The sequence below is a fragment of the Leopardus geoffroyi genome, chromosome C1 (genome assembly GCF_018350155.1).
Source record: "Leopardus geoffroyi isolate Oge1 chromosome C1, O.geoffroyi_Oge1_pat1.0, whole genome shotgun sequence".
NCBI classification, from domain to species: domain Eukaryota; kingdom Metazoa; phylum Chordata; class Mammalia; order Carnivora; family Felidae; genus Leopardus; species Leopardus geoffroyi.
In genome coordinates, this window is record NC_059328.1 from 62534832 (window position 1) to 62560381 (window position 25550).

At 35.5% G+C, this 25550-nt stretch overlaps 1 long non-coding RNA gene and 1 pseudogene across 1 annotated transcript in view; both read right to left on the reverse strand.

The window, feature by feature from the left end:
* Nucleotides 1-25550, reverse strand: part of LOC123600002 — a 104923-nt gene that overhangs the window by 28315 nt on the left and 51058 nt on the right. The gene's annotated exons all lie outside the window — the stretch shown is intronic.
* Nucleotides 10420-10531, reverse strand: LOC123600291 (annotated as a pseudogene).

A 25550-nucleotide genomic window follows, 5' to 3' on the forward strand; every position in this document is an offset into this window, starting at 1 on the left:
TCTAAGAGTAGCAACTCACACTTTGCTTCTTGAATGGCACTAACTTTCAAAATGATGGGTACAGAACCCCGAAACTCTCTGGGATCTCCACTTGTCCAATCTATAACATGGGGCTAACACTGCTACTGAATTCCCTGGACAAATTGCAACGCTTTTCTTGAATGCATGAAGTGCTTTGAGATCCTCACAGGAAAATTCTAAAGGAGGAATTGGAAAGTATAATGATGTTTTTTTAAATTGAAAGTGACAACCAGCATTTAGCGGGGGAATCAGAAGATAGAATTGAGAGCAGGAAGCCTTATATTCATTACAACAGATGGTTTAGTTTTTACTGAATGATGAGGAAGAAGCTGAGTGAATGAACAGCAGTATGTCCTTAAAAGATTCAGCAGCCATCCAATTACACAGGAACAATCTAAAGACTTGGACTGGTCTGTATTATGCAAAATGAAGCATCCCTACTGGGTTTGACTTCAGCTGGTTGAAGTCATAAGCATAGTGTTCCATTATTAAATAACACTGGTACAATTACTACTGACATGGCTTTAAAAAGTAGGATTTCATTCAAATTCCTAGCACAAGAATAAGTCACATAGCAAGTCTGTAATAAATGTCTGTTAAAAAAAAATAGTGAATGATTTTCAGTTCAAGGGATTGTTTTCTTTCACTGCTTAGTCTTCCCTTAGCACTTGCCCACCTCTGCTTTTTCTTTCCTTTATAAAACATAATCACACACTTCATACAAAATACAAAACATCCAGGGAAGTCCAGAACACAATATAACAGACCTGTTTTCCACCACCAAGATTTAGCAGATATTAACATTTTTCAATATGTTTGATCTCTCTCTCTGGTGTAGACATACAAGATTATATAGATATATCTTCACCCCTCATCTTCACCCCTCCTCAGAGGTAAAAACTTATCTGAAATTGTTTGCATCATTTTTGTGCCTATATTTGTAGTTTTACTACAGAAGTATGTGTTTTGGAACAGTTTGCACTATCTTTTCATTTAATTACTTTCATACATGTCATTTTGCTGTATTTATCCTTTTTCAACTTTTAATTAACATGTTTTAAAGATTTATTCATATTGCTAAATGTAGATTTAGTTCATTCATTTAGCAGCAATATAACATTCTTTCATGTGTACCTAACCCATTCCACTCCCAGGGACCAGTCTGAATCCTCAGTAACTGTTGGCCGGCCCTGTTTAATAGGATGGTAGGTTGTTTTTTTTCTAATTGAGTATTTTTATTAACATCATATGTATAAGAATTCACAGAAGAATGTGACTCCTGATGGCAGGATTTTGTTTGTTTGTTTTTTACTATTACAAACAACGCTGAAATAAACATTTTTGTACATATGGCCTTGAGGAGAAATCCAGGAGGCAAATTGATAGCTCTTGTAGAATGATCATCTTTGTCCTTATCTGGTATTGCGAAATTGCTCTCTAAAATGGTTATGGGGGCACTTGGGTGCCTCAGTTGGTTAAATGTCTGACTCTTGATTTCAGCTCAGGTCATGATCTCACAGTTCCTGAGTTCGAGCCCCATTTTGGGTTCCAAGCTGATAGCCTGGAACCTGTTTGGGATTCTTCTCTCTGTCCCTTGCTCTCTCACCGCCCCTTCCCTCTTCTCAAAAATAAAAGAACTTAAAAAAATGGCTATAACAGTTTACACTGCCATCAGCAATAAATAAAAATCGCTGTTTCCTTACATCATCACTAACCCTTGGTGTCATCCCTAATTAATTTTTGATAATTTAATAGTTGGGGAATTATATCCCATTGAGGTTTTATTTTTAATTTTCCTGATTACTAATGATATTGAGAATTGTTTTTATTAACTCTTTACAGTCCTTCTGTGAATTGTCTGTTTATATCCTTCATTCATTTCCTTTTTGGCCTGCAGGTCTTTTTTTTCTTACTGGTTTTTAAGATACAGTTTGCAAAATATGTCCCTGTCAGTCTTTTGCTTTATTTGTGATGTCTTTTTCATGAAAATTGCTTTCATGTTTAAAGTGCTCAAACTTACAGATCTTTTCTTTTATGGTTTTTGCTTTTAGTATTCTGTTAAAGAAATGTTTTAAAATGCCATATAAAGGTATTCTCTAATATTTTCATTTTAAAAGATTTAGCTTCTCTTTTTATATTATTTTAAATACTTATTTTTGCATAAATATAATATGAGGATCTGTTTTTAGCTTGCCCCTGTGCCAAGTATTAAATAATTTATATTTCACCCTATGATTTTCAAGTATTCTTTTTAATAGAAGGCTTAAATCTTGCATAAAAAGCTAAAAGCAGGTGGTGGGGCAGGGGGAATGTTAAGTCGGCAGGGGCAAAGCAACATGGAGACCCTGAGCTTGTCTCATCCCTGAAATGTAGCTAGATCAGCACAAAAACATTTTGCACACCTAGGAAATTGATTTGAGGATTAATACAACAATCTGCATAACTTGAGCCACAGAACTCAGCAGGTACACAGTATGGAGAGGAGAATTGGGGGAGAGAAAAGCTGCAGAGAGTAGGGAGCTGTTTTCGTGGAGAGAGGACAGAGAAACAGAGAGGGGGAGAGTGCGGCACATCTGGATCATGCAAGAAAAGCATTCCCCTTAAAGTTGCTGGAGAGAAAGAGAAAGAGTGAAAACACTGGCAGGGGATAGAACAAGGAATCTGTTCCCCCAAACCACTGATGGTAAGAAAGGGGAGGGTTTCAATACCACAGGATTCTATAAACAGTGGAGGGCAGAGTCTGAAGTCCCGGAGCTCAGTGCCTGGTATTGCTCTGGTGAGGAAGTAGGACGAATCCCCAGGAGCAGGAAGCAGAGTCTGAGGGGTCTGTGTGCCACATGGAGAGAAGAAGTTCCCCTGCTTGGAGTGCATTCAGTAGAAGCCATACAGTCTTCCCACAGGCAAAGGTCCTGGCAGACCCCAGAGAGCAGCCATGTTTGCTGATATTGGGACAAAGATGCCAGAATGCGGTGAAACCTGGCTCTGGCTCTGGCTCTGTGTTGTGATTTGCCATAATCTCTGAACCTCTGCCACTGCACAATCACATGAATGTTTTCTGGGCAATCCAGCACCCAGCCATTGCTCAGTGAGACTCTCCCCCAGAGAGCAGTGCAGGTCCAAGCTGCAAGGGTCTCTGAAGCATGGGGTTTTGAAAAACAACCCCATATGAGATAAAACTCTGGAGGCAGCTGCTGTATGGCAAGCTTGGACATGGACAGAGTAAAGGTGGAGAGTGGACGGTGGACAGAGGCCTGAAACAAAGGAAGGGTGTTTGATTGCAGGTCAGTGAGAGCATGAAGTTCCTGTGCTAGAGACTAGGGATCTGGGTGAAGCCATTGCCACCTCTATGTGCGCCCACACTGATCCACCGCAGTAAGCTAAGCAGTGCCACCTAGTGGAGAACAGAGCCATTACACCAAGCCCCACCCAACTACACCCTCCAAGCACATCCCCTAAAAGACCAACACAAGTCACTCCATCTGCTTAGTGTATGATCTATACAGGGTTTCAGAGTCTGAGTTTTAGGGGAAAGTGGATGTAACTTCATTTGGATTTTATTCTGTTTGCTGGTTCATTTATTTGTTCATTTTCTTTGCTTCTATTTTTGCTTAAATTGTTTTATCTTCTTTATTGGATACAGAAAGAGAAAATTTTATTTTTCTTTAATTTTTGACTTAATTTTTTGTTTTTAAAATTTTCATTGTATTTCATTCTATTTCATTTTATTCTATTTTATTATATAATTTTTTAAATTTTTAAATTTTTTTCTTACTATTTTTCTTTTCTTTGCCGTTTCCCCCCTCTATTCTATCAAGCTTCTTTCAACAAGCAGAGCAAAACATCCCTAGGATCTAGCTTCTCTTATTTGAATTTTTGTTTAGTTTTTAATTTATTATTTTATTTTATTTTTCCTCCAAAGTGACAAAATGAGGGGATTCAGCCCAAAATGAAGAATGTAAAGCAATGACAACTAGGGGCTTAATTAGCACAGATATAAGCAAGATGTCTGAACTAGAATTTAGAACCATGATAATAAGAATACTACCTGATGTTGAAAAAAGCATAGAATTCCTTGCTGCAGAGATAAAAGAAGTAAAATCTAGTCAGAATGGAATTAAAAATGCTGCAACTGAGATGCAGTCTTGAATGGATGGCATGACAGCAAGGATGGACAAAGCAGAGCAGAGAATCAGTGATATAGAAGACAAAATTATAGAGAATAATGAAGCAGAAAAAAAGAGGGAAGCAAAGGGAAAATATCATCATACAAGACTTAGAGAACTCAGTAACTTCTTAAAATATTCATCTGAATACCAGATGAGGAGAGAGACTAAAGGGTAAGAAGGTTTATGTCAGCAAATTATAGCAGAAAACCTTCCTAATCTGGGGAAATACACAGACATCAAAATCCAAGAAGCACAGAGAACACCAATTAGATTCAATAAGAACTAACCATCACCAAGGCATATCATAGTCAAATTCACAAAATACACAGACAAGGAAAGAATTATGAAAACAGCAATGGAAAAAAAAAGTCCTTAACCTATAAGGGAAGACAGATCAGGTTTGCAGCAGACCTATCCACAGAAACTTGGCAGCCCAGAAAAGAGTGGCAGGATACATTCAATATGTTGAACCAGAAAATATGCAACCAGGAATTTTTTATCCAGCAAGGCTGTCATTCAAAATAGAAGGAAAGATAAAGAGTTTCCAGACAAAAACTAAAGAAGTTCATGACCACTAAACCAGCCCTGCAAGAAATTTTAAGGGGGACTCTGAATGGAGAAAAGACAAAACAAAACAAAAAAGACCAAAAGCAACAAAGACTAGAAAGGATCAGAACATCACCAGAAACACAAACTCAACAGGCAACAAAATGGCACTAAATTCATACCTTTCAGTGCTCACTCTAAATGTCAATGGATTAAACACTCCAATCAAAAGACATAGAGTATCAGAATGGATAGAAAACAAGACCTATCTATATGCTGCTTACAAGAGACTCATTTAAAGAATTATTTTAATGTATATTTATTTTTGAGAGAGAGAGAGAGAGAGCATGAATTGGGGAGGAGCAGAGAGAGAGAGGGAGACACAGAATCTGAAGCAAGCAAACTCCAGATTTAGCTGTCAGCACAGAGCTGGATGCAGGGCTTGGACCAATGAACTGTGAGATCCCGACCTGAGCTGAAGTCGGATGCTTAACTGATTGAGCCACCCAGGGGTCCCACAAGAGACTCATTTTAGACCTAAAGACACCTGCATTTTGAAAGTAAGGGGATGGAGAACAATCTGTCACACTAATGGTCATCAAAAGAAAGCTGGAGTAGCCATACTTTGAATGACACACTGAACCGGATGGACTTAACAGGTATATTCAGAACATTTCATCCTAAAGCAGCAGAATACACATTCTTCTCAAGTGCACATGGAACATTCTCCAGAATAGAATACATACTGATTCACAAATCAGCCCTGAACAAGACAAAAAGATCAAGATCATACCTTGCATATTTTCAGGCCACAATGCTATGAAACTCAAAATCAACCACAAGAAAAAATTTGGAAAGACCACAAATACTTGGAGATTAAAGAACATCCTACTGAAGAATGAACGGGTTAACCAAGAAATTAAAGAGGAAGTTAAAAAGTACATGGAAACCATGAAAATGAAAACACAACAGCCCAAAACCTTTGGGATGCAGCAAAGGTAGTCATAAGAGGGAAGTATATAGCAATCCAGGCCTTTCCAAAGAAGGGAGAAAGGCCTCAAGCATGCAACCTAACCTAACACCTAAAATGGCTGGAAAAAGAACAGCAAATAAAGCCCCAAACCAGCAGAAGATGGGAAATAATAAAAATTAGAGCAGAAATAAATGATATCAAAATAAAAACAGTATAACAAATCAACTAAACCTGGAATTGTTTCTTTGAAAGAATTAACAAATTTATAAACCCCTAGCCAGACTGATCAAAAAGAAAAAGGAATGGACCTAAATAAATAAAATCATGAGTAAAAGAGGCGAGAATATAACCAACACCACAGAAATACAAATAATAATAAGATAACATTATGAGCAATTATATGCCAAAAAACTGGGCAGTCTGGAAGAAACAGACAAATTCTAGAAACATATAAAGTATCAAAACTGAAACAGGAAAAAAAAGAAAATTTGAACAGACACATAACCAGTAAAGAAATTGCATCAGTAATCAAAAATCTTCCAACAAACAAGAGTCCAGGGATGGCTTTCCTGGGGAAATCTACCAAACATTTAAAAGTATTAACACCTATTCTTTTGAAGCTGTTTCAAAAAATAGAAATGGAACGAAAACTTACAAACTCATTTTATGAGGCCAGCATTACCTTGATTCCAAAAGCAGACAGAGACCCCATGAAAATGGAGAACTACCAACCAATTTCCCTGAAGAACATGGATGCAAAAATTCTCAACAAGATACTAGCAAACTGGAACCAACAATACATTAAAAGAATTATTTACCACGATTAAATGGGATTTCTTGCTGTAATTCAGGGCTGGTTCAATATCGGCAAATCCATCAATGTGATACATCACATTAATAAAAGAAAGAATAAGAACCACATGATCCTCTCAATAGATGCAGAAAAAGCATTTGACACAACACAGCATTCTTTATTGATAAAAACCCTCAAGAAAGTAGGGATAGAAGGATCATACCTCAAAATCATAAAGGCTATATATAAAAGACCCACTGCTAATATCATCCTCAATGGAGAAAAACTGAGAATTTTCCCCTGTCAGGAATGGATGAGGATGTCCTTTCTCACCGCTGTTATTTAACATAGTTTGGGAAGTCCTAGCCTTAGCAATCAGACAACACAAAGAAATAAACAGCATCCAAATCAGCAAGAAGGAAGTCAAACTTTCACACTTCACAGATGACATGATACTCTATATGGAAAATCCAAGATTCCAGCAAAAAACTGCTAGAACTGATCCATGAATTTGGCAACGTCACAGGATGTAAAATCAATATACAGAAATGGGTTGCATTTCTATACACAAATATTGAAGTAGCAGAAAGAGAAACCGAGGAATTGATTCCATAACTGCACCAAAAACCATAAAAAATCTAGGAATAAACCTAACCAAAGAGATGAATAATCTATACACTTAAAACTATAGAAAGCTATGAAAGAAATCGAAGAAGACACAGAAAAATGGAAAAATATTCCACGCTCATGGATTGGAAGAACGAATATTGTTAAAATGTCAATGCTACCCCAAACAGTCTACATATTCAATGCAATCACTATCAAAATAATACCAGCATTCTTCACAGAGCTAGAACAAACAATCCTAAAATTTGTATGGAACCAGAAAAAACCACAAATAGCCAAAGCAATCCTGAAAAAGAAAACCAAAGCTGGAGGCATCACAATCCCAGACTTCAAGCTGTACTACAAAGCTGTAATCATCAAGACAGTATGGTACTGGCACAAGAACAGACACTCAGATCAATGGAACATAATAGAGAACCTGGAAATGGACACCCGAACGTATGGCCAACTAATCCTTGACAAAGCAGGAAAGAATATGCAAGGAAAAAAAAGACAGTCTCTTCAGCAAATGATGCTGGGAAAATTGGACAGCGACATGCAGAAAAATGAACTTGGACCACTTTCTTACACCAAACACAAAAATAAACTCAAAGTGGGTGAATGACAGGAGGCCATCAAAATCCTAAAGGAGAAAACAGGCAACAACCTCTTTGACCTCAGCTGCAGCAACTTCTTACTCACATGTCTCTGGATGCAACGGAAACAAAAACAAAAGTGAACTATTGGGACCTCATCAAGAGAAAAAGCTTCCATATAGTCAAGGAAACAATTAGTGAAATTAAAAAGCAACCAATGGTATGGGAGAAGATATTTGCAAGTGACTTATCAGATAAAAAGTATCCAAAATTTATAAAGAATTTACTAAATTCAACAAGCAAAGAAACAAATAATCCGGTGAAGAAATGTGCAACAGACATGAATAGACACTTGTCTGAAAGAGGCATTCAAATGGTTAACAGACACATGAAAAATGTTCACCATTACCCATTATCAGGGAAATACAAACCAGAGCCACAATGAGATATCACCTCACACTTGTCAGAATGGCTAAAATTAACAACTCAAGCAACAACAGATGTTGGCAAGGACCTGGAGAAAAAGGAACACTTTTGCACTGCTGGTGGGAATGCGACTGGTGCTGCCACTCTGGAAAACAGTATGGACGTTCCTCAAAAAATTAAAAATAGAATGTCCCTATGACCCAGCAATTGCACTACTAGGGTATTTATCCAAAGGATACAGGAGTGCTGATTCGAAGAGGCACATGCACTCCTGTATTTATAGTAGCACGATGGACAATAGCCAAATTTTGGAAAGAACCCAAATGTCCATCAACTGATGAATGAATAAAGAAGATGTGGTATATATATATATACAATGGAATATTAGTGATCAAAAAGAATGAAATTTTCCATTTGCAACAATGTGGATGATACTAGAGTATATCATGCTAATTGAAATAAGTCAGAGAAAGACAAATATCACATTATTTCACTTATATTTAAGATACAAAACAGATGAACATAAGGGAAGGGAAGCAAAAATAATATAAAAACAGAGCAGGGGAAAAACCTTAAAAGAATATTAAATGCAGAGAACAAACAGGATTTTTGGGTTGGGTGTTGGATGTGGGGATGGGTTAAATGGGTGAGGGGCATTAAGGAGGATACTTGTTGGGATGAGCACTGGAAATTATATGTAAGTGATGAATCACTGAATTTTATTCCTGAAGTCAGTATTACACTATGTATTAACTAACTTGGATTTAAATTTAAAAAAATAATAATGAAATAAAAAATAATAAAAAAATAAAAAGCACACATGAGGGGTGCTTGGGTGGTTGAGTCAGTTAAGCATACTACTCTTGATCTGCACTCAGGTCATGGTCTCGTGGTTCGTGAGTTTGAGTGCAGAACCTGCTTGTGACTCTCTCTCTCTCTCCCCCCTTCTCTCTCTCTCTCTCTCTCTCTCTCTCCTTCTCTCTCTCTCCCTCCCCTGCTCATGCTCTGTCTCTCTCAAAATAAATAACTAAACTTAAAAAAAAAAGCCTACTTCTAAATACACATGATTTTTTTTGTAGGTCTCTAACCTTGTAGACTTATACCAGTACCACAGTGTTTGATATAATATAACTTAAAATTTGATAAGTGGTATGGCAGTCAGAAAAGCTCCTCCCCAAAGATATTCACATCTGGATCCCTGGAACCTATGAATATGTTACTTTGCATGACAAAGGAACTTGGCAGATATGATTAAATTAAAACTTTGATATGTAGAGATTATTCTGGATTATCTAGATGGGCTCAATCTAATGCCTAGATCTTAAAAGGGGAGAAGCTTTCCCAGCTGCGATTAGCATGAGAGAAAGATGTGATAGAGGAGATTGGGAAGATACATGCAATATTCTTGGCTTTCAAGATGGAGGAATAAGGCCACCAGCCAGGAATGCCAGCAGTCTCCAGAAGCCAGAAAGGGCAAGGAAATTATATCTCTAAAGCCCATAGATATGAATACCACCCTGCTGGCACTTTGATTTTAGCCTAGTGAGACCTGTATTTGTGCTAATCTACAGAAATGTAAGAAAATAAACACACATATAATATGCAATATATAATATAATATTTTATATCTACCTATATTTATATGTGTATCTATACCTATAGATATTCTATCAGTACTTTTTCTTTGAGGAACCTTAACACACATATTTTCTTAATTATTTCAATAATCTTTTCTAACATTTCTTCATATAAAGCTTTCTCTTACATCTTTTATTAGATTTAGTATTGATTGCCATAGAGGTTTATTGATATTATAAACAGTACCTTTTTTATTTCATTTTATAGTTTGATGCTTGAATATAGTTTTAACATAAATGAATTTTGAATATTAGTCTCATTTTCAGCAATATACCTGAGCTCTACCATGGTTTCGAATAATTGGTCAGTTCTCTTGGATGTTCTATATAGAATATCACATCAGTAAAAATTAACCATTTTGTTTCTACTTTCTAATCCCTTTGGGCTCCTTCTCAGTGTTGTAAAGTGTGTATTTGTGAAAGTAGGCTAAATGATATAATAAATGTAACATTTCAGTGGCCACATAGAGGAAGAGAGAGAGGGTGCCTAGAGGGTTGTATGGAAGGTTTCCTTGTACCTCAGGTCTTGAGGTAGTGAACATCACTTATTCCCATGTTTCTTTACCCAGAATTCAGTCACATGAGTCTACCTAACTGCAAAGGAGACTGAGAGATATGAGCTGTGGGCCCAGGAAGAAAGATAAATAGCAGTTGTTAGTGGTAGCTTGATGTTCTTTGGGTATCTATTTGGATAGAGGAGGTATCAGATATTAAACTGATAAAAACAGATACTACACTTGATCTTAACCAAAAGGCCAAGAAGTGATGGGTATCTATTTGGAATGAGAATTGCTGGGCCAAAGCATATCATTGTTTTTGTACTTTCATATTATTTTTATGCTTTATTTTTGTATACAATATAGGGATATTGATATAATTTCAACTTGGCCTCAAATACTTTGTAACAATACACAATTAGGACTCATTTAAAAAATTGATCTAGCTCTGTCCAAGACTGCTATCTTCTATGAAGTTATAGAAATAGCCTAGTACTTCTTCTATGTAGAAACAAACTTTTAAGGGAGAACATTGCTCAGGGGCTGTTAAGGAGGCCATCTCTGGGAGGAAAAAAAAAACAAAAACACCCTGTACTAGCTTCTCCATTCCATTGGAAGCATCTGTTTGTTTTTTTTTTGTTTTTTTTTTTTTATGTTTACTTATTTTTGAGAGAGAGAGAGAAAGAGCATGAGCAGGGGACAGGCAGAGAGAGACGGAGACACAGAATCTGAAGCAGGCTCCAGACTCTGAGCTGTCAGCACAGAGCCCGATACAAGGCCCAAAACCATGAACCGTGAGATCATGACCCGAGCCAAAGTTGGACACTTAACCGACTGAGCCACGCAGGCACCCTGGAACCACCTTTATATTTATTAAATCAAATGATAATAAAAGTCATGAAAGAACACACTGAAGCTTTTGGAGAGGAGAGGAATGTCTTTTTGGTCACAGAGATGATGAAGGTAAGAGAGTTCACATGCCTGTGAAGTGTGCAGAGGCCACAGGCCTTCTCTAGCTCTTGCTGGAAGAAATTTCTCTTTCCCCTCCAACAGATGCCTCTTCGAATCTCATCCAACTCCATTGAAAACAATCACATCAATACACAGCTTTATTTATATGAAATTTTAGTACCTGAAAGAACAGTTCTCCCTCATTGTTTTCACTTTTGCTCTTCAAGCCCTCACTTAGAAATTGCCACGAAAGCCTCCACACCATTGGTCAAGTAGGCACTAAGTTCTCTGTGTTGGGCACCAACACTATTAGACTGTAGGTCTAACAAAGGAGTGCTGGGCTTGTAACAATGAAGAGTTTCATTTCAACTTGTTTTATAGAAGACTATAAGTCAGGCATGATGATATATTTAGATATCCAGTGTTCAGGTTAGAGAAAGTTGATTACCTAGGTAACACGTGATTAACAACAGGAAAAGTAGTGACCTGATGATCTGTATGTGACTAAAGTTTAGGTTACCAAACATGATACAGCCCCTATCTCAGATTTTTCCAGTATCTCCTGTTGTTTGAGCTTGGTGGCTACTCAGATTAGGAAATCTACAAAAGCACCAGATTGGGGTGATTTTGCCGTCCTATGGCAAAAAGTGCTGCAGAGAGACATCTTCCCTCTAAGAAACACTATGGTTTAGCCAACACATTGCTAGCTGAAATTCCTAGCTGTGAGAAAGGTTAGCAAATTTGCTAGCCAGAATTGCAAAGAAGGTGGAAAGAACGTGATAATTTATTCTGAAGGCTAATTTAAAAAGCAGGCTCCCCTTAAAATCTACTTAGATCCTTGTCACATTTTTCGATTTCTACCTGTGTAACTGTATACCTCTTTTCCCTTCCTGCTTCCAATTCTGCTTCTGTCTTATATTCTTGTATCTCTCTCAATTTCCCCAATATTTACCTTTTGTCTTCTTTTTTCTTCTTCTCCCACTCTTTCTTCAACTTCTTTATCATATTTTCTCTTCTCTCACCTCCCACCTTTTTGTCACCTCCTCATAAGTCACAGGAGTAAATATATTTCTATTACTGGCCATTAATGTTAAAGACAGATTTTATTTATTTCTTGGTCTTAATACAACATTCAAATTAATTGAATGTTCCATATACAACTTCATGTTATGTGACCTCATCTGAATACTCGGTTTAGAATAGGACTGAGGACTCTACATTTTTACCAAATACCCACAGGTGATTCTGCTGTGGGTGTTCTGTAAGATTACATTTTGTAAAATCCTGCTTTCGCTCATTTTTCACAGTTACCAGTACTACCTCCCATGCTGCAATTTGAAAACCTCCTCTTTTCTTAAATTCCAATGTCCACTATTTACAGATGACCTTGCATATTACTTTATAGAGAAAAGGTAATAATGTGAGTTTTTTCAGTTTTCATCTTTTGACAACCACTAAGGATGTGTCTCTTTTTTTCCCCTGAATTCATCCTTGCAACCCTTCTTTTATCAAAGCTGAAAGTGTGCTCTGAAATTCCATCATTCAGAAGACAAGTCCATCTCCTCCAGCCCCCATTAATCTTTCTCTTTACCTTTCTCTCTCCCTCCCTCTGTTCCTCTTTTTCTCTCTCCCCTCCTCCTCCCACCCCTCTCTGCCCTACTAATTCCTTAATGTTTTTGTTGTCACTGCTACTATTATTGATATGAAGATATATCTCTTTTACAAACTGATAAGCTTCTTGAGGACAGGGTTCACATAATCATCTTTATATACCTACAAAGCACCTAGTTCTATCCTTCAATAAATATTTGTTGAATAAACTATTAGTTATTCTTTTCCCTAATACAAAATAAAACTGAATTGGTCATTTTGTCTTCATGCATATTCCTCAACTGAGTGTTTTTCTAAATCATGGAAGTGACAAACCTCAGCCTTGGATTAAGGAATAGCTGTTCAGGGGCACCTGGGTGGCTCAGTCGGTTAAGTGTCCAACTTCAGCTCAGATCATGATCTCACAGTTCATGGGTTCAAGGCCTGCATCCAGCTCTGAGCTGACAGCTCGGAGCTTGGAGTCTGCTTCAGATTCTGTGTCTCCCTCTCTCTCTGCCCCTCCTGTCTCTCAAAAATAAAATTATAATCTTTAAACTGATTTGATTCTTCCATTTTACTGTATAATAGTTCTCTGTTTCTATATAAAAATAACACACTAAAATTACTTAACCTTTGAGGAAAATTCATATTAAAGGAAAACGTATCATTATTTATCCTTGGGCATTGTCCCTTGATTCAATCAGCACTTACATCTGGAGGCACTCATATCCCCATTTGAGAGGATTACAAACCAGACACTGGTATCATCTATGACATCTCAGCATCCCTCACATCAACATCCAATATATTAACAATATTTACCCATTTCTGAAAATGCCTCCAGTTTGTCTATTTATCACAAGTTCACCACCACCATCCCAGTTCAAGCTACATTTTTTTCTACTAAAATAGACATTTGTATTCCTATGAGATGTAGGCATCTTATAATAAATATGTCCAACCTGTTCTTTTCCAATCTTCTTCATGGGAAATGGAACCACCATAAATCTAGTTTCTCAAGTGAAAGTTAAGAGATAATTCTAAATTCACCTTCCTCCATGCTCTAAACCCAGTTCTCATTGTGTTCTGATGACTATATATTCAAAATATAAGTCTGTTTCATCTCTTCTCTTTATTTCTTCTGTTAACATTCTATTCTAAGCCACCAACATCTATCAACTGGATTCCTACAGGAACCTCCTAACACATCTTCCTACCTCTACTATAGCCTCCTTGTATTCTACTCTCAATGAAATTCTTTTTAATATTGTGAATAAGATAATGGTGTACCCATTACAAAACTGTCCACATTCAGGAAAAATCCTGCAAGCCTTTCTATATCTGATCAGCTTATGTCTCCAACATCTTCTCCTACCAGTCCCTCTGTCTTTCACTAGACACATTGGCCTTGTTCTGTCCTTGAAACTCTACAAGTGTGTTCCCACTTCAGGGCCTTTACACTGATGTTCCCTCTGTTTAGAATTTATTTACACCAATTCTTGGCTTGGGAAGTTCCTCCTTAACTTAATTCATATCTCTGTTCAAATGCCATCTTCTCACAGGGGCCTCCTCTAACTACCCTTCCACCTCCTCCCATTTCTCATATCCTTACCTGCTTTATTTTTTTTTTCAGGGACTTCTAAATTATATATTATTATTTACTTACATGTTTATTACTTATATTTGTTGTCCACATCCCCCATGAAGGTAGAGATGTCATACATCTTGTTCATAATTATATCCCCATTATCAGAGTACTTGCAAATAACTGGTGCTAAATAAATAAATATTTCTTGAATGAATGAATGAATGAATGAATGAACAACCTTATGAGTTATATAAGACTGATATTAATGCATACCTATTTGACAAATAAGTAAATGAAAGCACCAATGTTCATCTCAGCTTTTATACAACATTACCTTCTTCCAAAGAAAATAATAACAGCTTACATTATTGAGCTCTTACTAAATGCTAAGCACCCTTCTAAGCAATAAGAATGTACTGTGCTATTAATCCTCCCAACATTCCTATGAGATAGGTGCTATTATTATCCTCATTTATTGATGAGGGATCTGTGCAACTGAGTAATTAAGAAACTTACCCAAGCTTATAAAATGAGTGAAGAGTGAACCAGAATGTGAACCCAAACATTCTGATTCAAGAATCTATGCCCTTAAATACTACATTAAATCTATTAAATTAATTAATAAAGGTAAATCACTAACACAGTGTCTGGCACATAAGTGTTATGTTAACTAGGTATTAGTATTATTATGTTGCTTTGTTGGTGAAACTCTTTTTTAAATATTTGCCCATGTTTATTGGTTCTACCAAGAGCTTTAAATCAATACTTATTTTTTCCCTTGAAGATACTGAGTCAATCCAGCACCATTTATTGAAAGGGCTTTCCTTTTCTTCATTGAATTACTTTGGCTCCTTTGTCGAAAATCAGTTGACTATATATGCATTGACCTATTTCTAGACTTCTATCTATTCCATTGATCTATGTCTTTCTTTTTGATAATACCAAACTGTCCTGATTAATGTAGCCTCTTATAATATGTTTGTGCTATTCAATATAGTATCCACTAACCTAGCTATTTATATTTAAATTAATTAAAATAGAATGAAATTAGAATTTCAGTTATTTAAGTGCAGGGGCCACATTTAAAATGCTTAACAGCCACATGTAACTAGAGACTACTACATAGTACAACACATAATTACAGCACATGTCAACTATCATAGAAAATTGTATTAAACAGTGCTGTAGAAAGTCTTGAAATTGGATAGAACTTTTTTCTTTTAAAAATTGCTTTTGTTGATAATTTTATATATCTATAACAATTGTAAGTATCTATGCACCAAACATGAAAGCACCTAATACATAAAACAACTATTAACAAACATAAAGGAAGAAATTGACAGTAATGCAATAATATTACGGGATTTAACACTCTACTTACATCAATGGATAGATCATCCAGAGAGAAAATCAACAAGGAAACGATGGCTGACACATGTGAATGACACATTAGACCGGATGGACCTAACAGTAACACATATGTTCAGAATATTCCATCCAAAAACAGCAGATTACACATTCTTTTCAGAATAGACTTCATGTTAGGCCACAAAATAAGTCTCAATAAATTCAAAAAGTTTGAATTCATATCATGCATCTTTCTAATCATAACAGTATAAAACTAGAAATCAATCATAAGAAAAAATCTGGAAATAATGCAAATATGTGGAAGCTAAATAATGTGCTGCTAAACTATGAATGGGTTAACCAAGAAATGAAAGAGGAAATTAAAAAATATGTGGAGACAATGAAAATGAAAACACAGTGGTCCAAAATCTTTGAACAGGAAAAGCTGTTCTAAGAGGGAAGTTTATACCAATACAAGTTTATACAGAGGGAAGTTTCTACCTCAAGAAAAAAAAAATCTCGAACAACCTAACCTTAAACACAAAGAGGCTAGAAAAAGAACATCAAACAAAGCCAAAAATCAGTAGAAGGAAGAAAAATAATACAGATTAGAGCAGAAATAAACTAAATAGAAACTAAAATAATAATAGAACAGATCAATGAAACCAGGAGCTGGTTCTTTAAAAAGATCAACAAAATTGAAAAACCTTTAGCCAGATTCATCAAGAAAAAAAGAGAGAGGATTCAAATAAATAAAATAAGGGATGAGGAAGGAGAAATAAAAACTAACATCACAGAAATAAGAGGGATTATAAGAGAATATTATTAAATATCATATCCAACAATCTTAAAGAAATGGATACATTTATAGAAACATATAACCTTCCAAAACTGAAGCAAAAGAAATAGAAATTTTGAACAGACCAATTATTAGCAAAAGAATTGAATCCATAATCAAAAAGTGGACTTCAAACAAAAAATTCACAGGTGAGTTCTACCAAACATTTAAAGAACATTAATATCTATTCTTCTCAAACAACTCCAAAAAATGGAAGAGAAAGAAAAGTTTCTAAATTCATTCTAGAAGGCCAGCATTACTCTGGTACCAAAAACAGATAAAGAAAGATACTACAAAAAAAGAAAACTACAGGCCAATATCTCGAATGAACACAGACGCAAAAATCCTCAACAAAATATTAGCAAACCAAATCCAACAGTACATTAAAATATCATTCACGATGATCAAGTGGAAATTATTCCAGGGACAAAGAGGTGTTCAATATTTGCAAATCAATAAACATCACATTAACAAGGGAAAAAATAAAAACCATATGATTATCTCAAAAAAGTGATTTGGTTATTTTATTCTAGGTTCTTTGTACTTTCAAATAAATTTTAGAATCAGATAGTCAATAGGTACGTCAAAGCTACTAAAATTTTGTTTGGGGTTGCGTTGAGTCTATTGATCGATTTGGGAGATCTACAATGTTATTGAGTCTTCCAGTTCAGAAATATCTCTCTCCATTTATATAGGTCTTCTTTAATTTCTCCCAGCAGTCTTCTGTTTTAGTATATAGAACTTGAACATCTTTTGTCAGATTTATTACTAGGTATATTGTTTTTGTCATGATTGTAAATAAAAGTTTTAATATTTTATTTCTAATTGCTGTTAGTATGTAAGAATTCATTTTTTAAATTTATGTCTGTCTGTATTTATTTATTTATTGTATGTAAATGGGATGATGGATGTTAACTAAACTTATTGTGGTAGTCATTTCATAATATATATAAGTCAAGTCAACATGCTGTACACTTTACACTTAAACAGTGCTATGTGTCAATTACATCTTGATAAAACTGGGAAAAAAGAAAACATCTTTTGTTTCAAAGTATAATTAGCATACAATGTTACATTAGTTTCATGTGCACAATACAGTGATTTAACAACTCAATATGTTATGCTATGCTATGCTCAAGTGTAGCCACCATCTGTCACCATACAATGCTATCCCAATACCATTGACTATATATGCTATATATGCTATGTTGTACCTTTCATCTCATGACTTATTATATATATATATATATATATATATGTATATATACGTGTGTATACATATACATTTATATGTATAATTATATGTATATGTATACATATATAATTACATATAAAATATATAATAATATATATTATATATAAAATATAAAATATATAATATGTAAATATACATAAAATATATAAATATATAATTATATATATGCTTATTTTATATGCTTTTTTATAGTCTTTGCCTTGCCTTATTGCAAAGCTTGTGCCTCCAGTACAATGTGGAGTAGAAGTATGGAAAGTGGGCATCCTTGTTTGTTCTCAATTCCAGGGGGGAAATGCCCTTTAAGGAACTTTAAGGAAGTTCCTTACTTCCCTATTTTGCTAAGGGCTTTTACCATGAATGAGTGTTGATGCTTTGTCTGAAAATCTGGAAATAATCATGTGGGGTTTTTCTCCTCTATTCTGTTAAAGTGATTAATTACACGGCTTGATTTTTACACATAAAATCAACCTTAAATTCCTTCTTGGATAACCCTATTTGATCACCATGTATTGTCTTTTTAATATGTTGCTCAATTTGTTTTTGCTAATATTTTGTTAAAATTTTTTGCATCTATATTATTGAGAAATATTGGTTCATAACTTCCAGCTTTTTGTAATATCTTTGTCAAGTTTTGGTATTATGCTCTATTGAGAAATATTGGTCCACAACTTCCAGCTTTTTGTAATGTCTTTGTCAAATTTTGGTATTATGCTCTATTGAGAAATATTGGTCCACAACTTCCAGCTTTTTGTAATGTCTTTGTCAAGTTTTGGTATTATGCTCTATTGAGAAATATTGGTCCACAACTTCCAGCTTTTTGTAATGTCTTTGTCAAGTTTTGGTATTATGCTCTATTGAGAAATATTGGTCCACAACTTCCAGCTTTTTGTAATGTCTTTGTCAAATTTTGGTATTATGCTGGTTTCATGAATGAGTTGGATAGTCATCCTCCATCCTCTGTTTTCTGAAAACGTTTTGTAAGATAAGCCTGGACTTATTACTCCCTTAAATGTTTGATAGACTTCACCAGTGAAACCATCTTAGGTCAGAATTTTCTTTTGGAGAAGGGTTTTGATAACGAAGTCAATTAATTAAATACATAAAAGTGCATTTAAATTTCTCCATTTTTTTTCTCGTGTCAATATTATTAAGTTGATTTTTCAGGAAAATATTTTATACACTTTCAAGTTTGTTGCAATGAAGTTATTTATAGTATTCACTTATACTTTTAATGTCTTCAGGATCTATGGTAATAATTTCTTTTTCATTCCTGATATTGGTAAACTTTTTTCTCTTTTATCTTTGTCATTCTAGGTAGAAAGTTGTCAATATCATTGGTCTTTACAAAGAATCACTTTCTGGCTCTATTAATGTTTTCTATGTTCTATTTTCATTTTGTTGACTAATTTTCTTTATTGCTTCCTTCACTCTACTCTTTGGGTTTACTTTCTTGATTTTTATCTGGTTTCTTACAGGGAACTTTAGGTCATTGAGTTTAAACCTTCTTTTTAAATATAAGAATTTAAAGTGATGTTTTCCTCCAAATACTGCTTTAGCTGCACTCAACAAAGTTTTAATATGTCATATTTTTTTGTTGTCATTCAGTGCAAAACATACTGTAATTTCCCTTATGACTTTCTCCTTGACTCATGAATTATTTAGAAATATATGGTTTATTTTCAACATATTTGGTGTTTTCCTAGATACTTTTATTATTTATAAATACTTTATTTATTGTCAGAGAATACTGTCTACATAATTTTTATCCTCTTAAAATTTACTGAGACTTCTTTATGGTCCAACATATAGTTTACCTTGAATTTATCATACGTACCTGAAAAGAAGTGTATTCTGCAGTTGTTGGATGTAATATTATTTAATTGTCAATGAGTTCATTTTTGATTGTGTTGTTCACATCTTCTGTGTCTCTACTGATATTTCATTTTTTGTGGTTTTACATTTCACTAATGGCTAAAGATGTTCATCCTTTTCATGTTGCCTATTGGTTATTTATCATTTTTTAAAGGTATGATATGAGGTAAATACTGAGTTCTATTATTTTCCCATATACATATTAAACTTCACCATGATGACTTGTCAAAAAGTAATTTTCTTTCTAAATAAAATTATACTGGGAACATGTACAACATCAATTGATTTTATGTGGGGGTTCTGTTCTGGATTATCCATTCTTTTATTTTAATCTATATTTTTATCCTTAGGTCAATACCACACTGTTTTGATTGCTGTAGCTTTACAGTAGATCTTGAAATCAGATAAAATACGTGTACCTAACTATATTCTCATTCAGTATTATTTTAGATATTCTAGATTTCATGCATTTCCATATATATTTAAAAAGAAGTTTGTCAACTTCTGTCAAAGATACTTGCTAGGATTTTGACTGAGATTGAATTGAATCTATAGGTGAATCTGGGGAGAAGTGACGATAATATTGAGTTCTCTAATTCATAAGTAAGGCACATCTTTAAACTGGTTTGGGTCTTCTTCAATTTCATTAGTGTTTGCTAGTTTCAGTTTATAGGATTTGTAGTATATATTTTTTCTAAAGATGTGATTTTTTTTAATGTTTATTTTTATTTTTGAGACAGAGACAGAGCATGAACGGGGGAGGGCTAGAGAGAGAAGGAGACACAGAATCCAAAGCAGGCTCCAGGCCCGAGCTATCATCACAGAGCCCAACGTGGGGCTTGAACTCACGGACCATGAGATCATGACCTGAGCTGAAGTTGGACACTGAGCCACCCAGGTGCCCCTAGGATTTGTACTATTTTATTGTACTATTTGTACTATTTTACGATAGTAAATGGCACTTTTTCATGTTTAAATTTTAATTTTCAGGAGTATTTTTGTGCTTGTATATGGCAATACAATTAGTTTCTGTATATTGACTTTGTATTCTGTGACCTTGCTGAACTCATTCATAAGTTCTAGTACCTTTTCTTTAGGTTTCTTAGTATTTTGTGTACCCAATCGTGGTGTCTACAATATGACAGCTTTATTTCTTTCTTTCCAATCTGCATGCCTTTCTTAGCATACTGGCTAGCTGAATAGAACCCTGGAGGAAAACATTCAGGCTTTCACTCTTTTTTTAAGTTTATTTATTTATTTTGAGAAAAAGAATGTGAGCGGAGAGGGCAGAGAGAGAGCGGGAGAGAGAGAGAATCCCAACGTGGGGCTTAATCCCATGAATTGTGAGATCATGACCTGAGCTGAAATCAAGAGTTAGATGCTTAACCAACTGAGCCACCCAGGCAAGCCCATTACCTGTAGGTTTTCTATAAATACACTTTGTCCCTCTCTCTCTGCCGCTCCCCTGCTTGCTCTCTGTCTCTGTCTCTGTCTCTCTCAAATAATAAACATTAAAAAAAAAAAAAATAGGAGATGGCGGAAAAATAAACCCAACTTCAAAGCTTCCTGTCAGTATTGAGTCTTCCAGTCAGTTTCATATAGTTTGCTTGAAAAGAGCTGAAGTCTTAGTTTTCATAGCTTTAGAGTTGGCAGAGTGATTAGATGGCAAATTTCATGTAGAAAATTTACATCTAATTTCTGCCTGGTGTTCTGCCTTTAACAACACATGGGGCCATATTACATTATAACACAAATGTCATGCAAATAGTCGGGCCAACAGTTCTGGGAAACAAATACTGTATTATAAAACAGTACACCCTATGGGCTTGAATTGTCATTCATTAACACGGTTTCCAGTGAGAGTGATATTTCCATCTGATGCAGAGCTGAAAGCAGATCCTACATGAAATCCCCTTCCCTTTCTGCACCTGGTTTCCCCTCCCCCTTCCCTGCCAGCCCCTCCACAGAGAAGGGCTGCTCAGGCCTGGTTCCTGTCACTAGCCAGGCTACAGCCTCAAATCCCAAGTCTGTGTTCTGGTTTCCCTCTGGGTCTTACTAGAGGTTTATCGACAAAACACAGGCTCCTCAAGATATGTCTGAAAAGCCCACTGCGTTCAACAGGAAGATATGATCATCTTTTAGTGGTGAACACCATTCTGTGTGTTGTTATTGTGTAGAAAATGTTCTACAAGTGTGTGTACGGAGGGAGGTGGACTTGGGGAGGTGGGATGTTTTCACTCTACTAGTGAAACACCCACATCTCTGCCAAAAACCTAAGATCCGGTCCCCTTTGGGGAACACTCTCTCTAGGTTTTACTTTCGAAACCATCTGCTCTCTCTGTGAGTATTGGCTCCCCAGGGAAATTCAGGCCTTTCAAAGTTTTGGCCTCATGTCTGGGGGAATTCCATACCCAAGCCAGCCAACACTTGGCTTGTCCTTCTTGGAGAGAAGATTTTGTGGATCCAGGATTTACATATGCTTATCCTTGGGGCCAAAAATTATCCAGAGATGTAACTGAGCTTTCTAATTATGCAGATAAATACCAAATATTCTCTGTCTCTCTCTCTTTCTCTCTCTCTCATGCTCTCTCTTTTTAGTCAAAGAAATTCATTATCATGGAGTATAAATAGTCCTGGAATTTGTTTCAATTTTGTTAACTACCATATAACCTGGGACAAGTTGTAGATGAAACCCAGATATTGAATGGGCTGAATTCAGTAGGATATGAGCAACAACAATAACAACAACAACAACAACAACAACAAATGAAATAAAATGACATTCTTTTTCACTGATGTCTCTTCAGACTTAATGGGCTGCATCTTCTTCACTACAACAATAAAATCTTGGCAGAATCTTTCCAGTATAGTCAGATAATGGAAGTCACTTTTATGCATAATCAGAGTCTCATTATAGGACTAAAAGTGGCATAATCACTGCTCCTTATTCTTATCACTACCACCATACTTTATCCTACTTTCCTACCCCAGCTTGCGATTGCTTTAGGCCCGAAAGTCCAGAATGGTGGAATGGAACTCTTGGCTTTCCTCTTTAACTTATTTTTCTTCTCCTTTCACTATTTTTACACCTTCTTTGGGTCCTTCAGGGTTGGAGGTGAGGATTAAGAAGAACTGCTAAGCAGCAGGAAAGATCTTACTTCAGTTGCATGGGAGTAATCTGTGATGGAACCCTTTGAGTGCAGAAGTGTTCCAAAGCTGATTCTTCTTCTAATAGGATGTTCCTGTGTGTTCCTCAGTGATATCCTCATTGGATCTCTCCAACTGCAACTTCCTTGATGTTTACTTGTTGCTTGCTTACTGCTTAAAATTCTTCCTTCATCCTCTGAGAATGTGGTAGTCAGCTCTGTCATTGGGGCCACACCATAATCCATGCAGTTTCTTTTGGGTGGGGTATGGAATTCAAAGTAGCTCCATATTGCCTCTGTTCCATGTGGTCCATATTTGATCCACAAGAAGAACTCATCCATCCTTATCCTGTCATACTGTTGGTGAAAGGGCTTTTTATTCCCAAGGTAGTCCTCTTCCACTCTGCTCTACTGTATTGGGCCAATCTATCTCCAGTTTCTTTTGCCATCCTTATGCTTCCAGACTGCAGGATAATAGGTCAGCTTCTCCAAGTAATTACCTTGAAGCCCTCTTTCTTATTTTGATCAAAACGGGGGAGGAAGAAACCTTTTTATCACTAAAGAATGGAAATGCACAACATATCAACAGCTATCTCCAGAGTAATCCTCTTTCTCAGCCATTTCAACTTCAACTCTTTATATCTTCAAGGTGGGATATTGGCTAAAGATCTGAAAACCAGGTCCATATATCTCCAAATCCAATATCCTGAATAAGTAGGTAATATATATTACATCATTATAGATTAATAGAACTCTGTAGCTCTCAAAAAGGAAATTACAATTGATGGGGGTCAAAGCCTTATGATTAGATTAATATTAGGCATTTTTGGCAGTAATATTGTATCCTCTCAATGCATCATACCAGGAGGAAAATGATGTCTATTTTCCCTACTACTGTAGAGGTTAGCTTTGAGTACTAAGTAATGTGGGCCAGGTTTCTTCACTATAAAGTTACTATTTCTCCTTTGTAATTAATAAATTTCGTGTGGGGAGATATTTTGAAACTATAAGTATCCCATTTCTTGCCAAACTTTCACTCATTAATTTCAGGATTTAGTGATAATTCTTGCCTAAAACAATTATTACTATATTAGTTGCCAAATAATTGTAAATTCATATGTTTTTAATAAATTAGGATATAAAGTAAAGAAGTGACAACATGAAGGAAAAAAAAGAGAAATATATCAGGAATATTTTTTTTTTTTAATTTTTTTTTTCAACGTTTATTTATTGTTTTTGGGGACAGAGAGAGACAGAGCATGAACGGGGGAGGGGCAGAGAGAGAGGGAGACACAGAATCAGAAGCAGGCTCCAGGCTCTGAGCCATCAGCCCAGAGCCCGACGCGGGGCTCGAACTCACGGACCGCGAAATCGTGACCTGGCTGAAGTCGGACGCTTAACCGACTGCGCCACCCAGGCGCCCCTCAGGAAGATTTTAAAAAGAACCAAAGAGAATGACCACAAATGAAAGACAGCATCTTTGAAATTAGCAAGTCAATGGATGAATTAAATACATATTAAACACAGCTTAAAAGAGAATTAACATGGACCTATAAATTTATTCAGAATCCATCCCATTGAATTAAAGAGAAAAATTTTAAAGCAAAACAAGGAGACTTGGAGGGTAGAATGAGAAATAGTAACCTAAGGTTAAAGGATGTTTCAGAAGGAAAAAAGGAAAGAGAGAAAATTTTCAGAGAGTTGGTAAAAATTTTTCAAAATGCAATGAACCCTCAGACTCAGGAAATGTAAGAAGCAAAATAAATAAAGCTAAGCCCAAACTAGACAGACCTTAGTGAAACTGTAGGACATCAAAAACTAAAAGAAATTTAAAAGCAAACAAACTTTTTAAAAAAGACTGGTTGGTTGCAAATATTGAAAATTCAACTGACAGCAGACCTGTAGTCAACAACAGAAATCAGAAGACAATGGAATAATATTTTCATGCTAAAAGAAAATTACTGTCAACATAAAACTCTATATCCAGCTAAACAACCATTTAAAAGTGAAGTTATATAAAGACTTTAAGATGAAAAATATTACAGGTTTTATTACTAATAATTTCTCTTTTAAAAAATTTTTTAAAGTTTGTAGTAGGTAGAATTCTACCATGGTCCCACCATACTCACCCTGGTTGTAAACATACCTCCTACTAGTCATTAAGTTAAACAATAATCTAGGTACTGCTGTGAAGACATTTTGCTGATGTATTGGCCTTTCAAAATCAGTTCATCTTAAAATAGGGGAATTATCACATGAGTCCTTTAAATCTAGGCGTAGAGGTTAGAGATAGAGGAAGTCAGAGAAAGTTGAAGTATGTGAGGGTATTGAGAAGGTCACATAGCAAGGGACTGTGGACAGCTTTAAGGAGAGAACAGTGACCCTTGGCAAGCATCTACCAATAGAATTAAAATATAAGTCCTATAACCACAAAGAACTGAATTCTGCCAATATATTGAATGATCTTAGAAGCAGATTCTTTCCTAGAGCCTCCAGAAAATAGTGTGGTGCCTTAATTTCAACTTTGTGAGACTGAACACAGGCCCAAGCTTTGGCCTATGTCTGGACTCCTAATCTACAAAAACAGAGATAACAGATGTATGTTGTTTCAAACCACTAAGTTTGCAGTAATCTGTTACACTGCCATGAAATAATAATCTGCATAGTTTAAGAAGATGGAAACTTGAGATCTAAAAAGCAGT